The following is a 3,925-nucleotide window of genomic DNA, read 5'->3' as shown; positions in this document are numbered from 1 at the left end:
AGCAGGCGTGAGGGCCATGTGTCAAATGTCTGTGGTGATAAAGCACAGAAATCCACACTCTGGAAGAGCCATTGACCCTTTTGGCACTTCTCCACAAGCTATCCCACAAGCTTATTGCAATCTGGCTTCTTTGAGTGTTAAAAATATGCCCTTTGTGAGTCTTACTGAGTTGTCAACCGCTCAGCGGGAAGATCCTGGCATAGGACAAGTGTGGTCAGCTCTGAGTAATGGCAATAGCAACCAAGTTGACAAGACCAAGCATCCAACTTGCTCTTTGCTGTTGAGAGAGTGGGACAGGTTAAAGATGCAGAAAGGAGTGGTGTATCGCATTGTAACTCCTCCAGGTAAATCACGCTGTTCTCAGTTGGTACTACCAGAAAAGTACAGAACCACCGTACTGAAATCACTGCACGATGACTCAGGTCATTTGGGCCTCGACAAGACATACGGCCTGATTAAAGATCGGTTTTACTGGCCTCGGATGAAGTCAGAGATTGAAGAGTATTGCAAGTCTTGTGAGAGGTGCATAAAAAGAAAGACTCTACCCAAGAGAGTTGCACCTTTGTCGCATTTGCAAAGTGATGGACCATTTGACCTCGTTTGTATGGACTTTCTGTCCATTGAGCCTGATTCGAGCAACACAGAAAATGTTCTGGTCATTACTGATCACTACACTCGCTATGCTCAAGCTTTTCCAACAAAAGACCAGAAAGCCTCTACAGTTGCAAAAGTGTTGCTGGAGAAGTATTTTGTTCATTATGGATTGCCACAGAGGATGCACAGTGATCAGGGCAGAGATTTTGAAAGTCGTCTTGTCCATGAAGTTTTGAGTTCACTTGGAGTTGAAAAATCAAGAACGACGCCCTATCATCCTCAAGGAGACCCCCAACCCGAGAGGTTTAATAGGACATTGTTGGACATGTTAAGGACTCTGGAACCGAACAAAAAGAAAAAATCGAGTCAGCACATTGTTCATTTGGTTCATGCTTATAATTGCACTCCTAATGAAGCTACAGGATTCTCTCCCTATTTTCTTATGTTTGGGCGTGAAGCCAGATTACCTGTGGATCTATGTTTTGAGACTTCCAGTGACGGCACACAACAGAAAACTTACCTCAAGTACGTTTCTGACATGAGGAAGGAGTTAAAGGCTGCCTATGAACTAGCAGAGTCCGTCGCTGCCAAGCAAAATGATAACAATAAGCAGAGGTATGACAAAAGAATCAGATTCACACAGTTGTTACCTGGAGACAGAGTCTTGCTACGAAACCTCGGCTTACAAGGGAAGCATAAACTGGCCGATCGCTGGGCGTCAAAACCATATGTTGTGGAAAGCAAGATGCCGAACCTACCAGTGTTCCGGCTGAAACCTGAAGATGGTGATGGACCAATCAAGATCCTCCATCGAAATCACCTACTGCCTCTTGGGAAGAGGATATGTCTAGATCCTGAATCCCATACGGATCTTACACCTACGAGGAGAGTTCTTCGACGGAGAAAACAGAAAGAACGCACAGACAAGCCTGAAGAGGAAAAGACACTATCACAGAAAACGCCAGATAAAGACTCTGAAAGAGAAGGAGTTACACCCAGTGATCAAGTTGAAAAAGAGTACACTGACTCAGAGGATGAGGACTATGGACTTTGGTATGATTCAACCGTTGAACCTCTCAGAAACAACATGGATGATGATACTCTGGAACCATTCAGTCTGGATTTGGATATTTCCTTAAGCGACTTGACTGAACAACCAAAAACAGTTGAGCTGGGAGTAACGCAGGAATGTGTGGAGGAACCTGAAATGGACAGTGTAAATGAATTTGAGTCTACTGAGACAACCGAAACTGAACTACCAGAGACTTGCGAGAATCACGAAGAGACTGACAAAGACAAAACACTGACTGAAGACATTCTCTTGCCAGAAGAAGACACTGAACTTAACTCTGAGACTAATCCTGACTTTGACATTAAGACCCGACCTCAGAGGTTAAGGAGGGCTCCTTTAAGGTTAACTTATGATGAACCAGGTCATCCCAGTGTTGTAGCAGCCCCTACAGTGAAATATGTCTCTTGTATTTACAAGTGGATAGGTACACCCATCTTTGCTTAGTTGTGTGTTTTACTCACCAGTTGTGCCATAATGGTTTATGTTTTCAAGGTACAAAGTCATGAGGGCATGCTTTTATTTGGTGGGGGGAGAGTGTAATACTCTGATAAATATCAGTGGTATTTATTTTGTATTTTTTTTTCATGGGAATAAGTTAAAGATAAAATTACAGTTCATGGTGAAGCTAAAATTTGCATAAATATTTGATATAAATAAATGTATTAAAATGCATAAATAGTTGTGTTTGAAATCAGTTACTTTAAAACATAATTTCATGGAATGTGAATGTCTTTAAAAAGAGAAGAGGTTTAAAAATTATTTTCTTACGCTACGTTATGTGAGTTCATGACCTTGAGTTTTTTTTCACTTCCGGGGGGAAAGACTCGAGAACAAGAGAGGAAAAAGGGAGTAATGTGAAAATGGTGTAGACAGAGCAAAGACTCCGGGACTGCGTATGTCACCAATGTTGAGGTTGTTCAGCAACAACAAACCAACAGACTGTGGACTTCCCGGTATTTACTCGGAGCGTTTGAGCTGGGCTTTCCGTATCCATTTGTGCTTGGTGAACACGAGGCAAGTTTGGTTACGTTAGCTAGCCGGAGCTAGGCTAACGCCACGGTCCTTGCTGAAGGAGATACCGCCTGAACGGACAGCAGGAGTTTTGAGAGTCGTCTCGGGAGAGAGTCGTTGACGGAGGACGATTCGCTACTACCGAGGGAACCGGAGATTCGTTGCTAGCTGCTGCGAGCGGAGACGGTTGCTACCGCAACGAGCGAGTGATTCATCGGGTGCGGCCAAGACTTCATGGATACACGGAGGTATCGTTATTAAAAAGAGCTCCAACTAAAGCGCGCCAACAAAAACAGACTAAGAGTGCACTCAAAATAAAATTAGACAGTTTGAGAAAAGAGAGATTAAAACCTATCCCCCGGGGTTCTATTTTATTTTCTATATTCGTTCTTCTTCATAAAAAAAAAGGGTTTGAATGTGAGTTTCCCGCAAATGTTTAATACATTTTCTAAAACTGAGATCTCGTGTTGGTTTTATTGCATGGTGTTTTAACATTTAAGTATTCAGATACATAAGCGTTTACAGGCCAAGTGTATTTCCCATAGCCTCCAATTGATTATTTAGACGTGAGAATCATACGATACCCTAGACTGATATTTACTTTTCGAGATGTATCTTTTATCACAGAATGTTTAACCAGGGTTAAGACTTCACCCGAAGGCATAAGGTGGGTTTTATTACACGAGCCGGTGGTAAAAGTGTTACATATATATATATATATATATATATATATATATATATATATACATATATGTACACTCAGAAAAATAAAGGTGCCAACTGAAACCAAAAGTGGTTCTTTAGACTGATGCCACAAAGAACCTTTCAAACAATGGTTCTTTGAAGAACCATTTCTTTCAGTCGTTCATTGAAGAACCTTTAATGGTTTTTCAAAGAACCTTTTTTAAAATGGTTCTTTAGAGAACCATTTTTAAAAGCTCCTTCAAATGGTTCTTTAAAAAAAACATTTTAAAGAACCATTTTAAATCTTTCAAAATAAAATGTATCATAAATTGAATTTAGGTAGGATAAAATAAATACGAGCACAGCATAGACATATATTAATGGTTTATTGTCATTTCATAATATACCAAAAGACAAAAAGGCATTTTAACCCTCAGCACCACATCACTACTAATACATGTTACATATTAGTCATTTAAACAGTAATAATTAAACATTTTTACTATACTTTAAATAAATATATATATGAATACTATATCTATAGATAACACAACAATTAATACA

This window comes from Pelmatolapia mariae, linkage group LG13 (assembly GCF_036321145.2).
Source record: "Pelmatolapia mariae isolate MD_Pm_ZW linkage group LG13, Pm_UMD_F_2, whole genome shotgun sequence".
Lineage (NCBI taxonomy): Eukaryota > Metazoa > Chordata > Actinopteri > Cichliformes > Cichlidae > Pelmatolapia > Pelmatolapia mariae.
The sequence above is the reverse complement of the archived record's forward strand: the minus strand, read 5'-3'. Positions refer to the sequence as shown.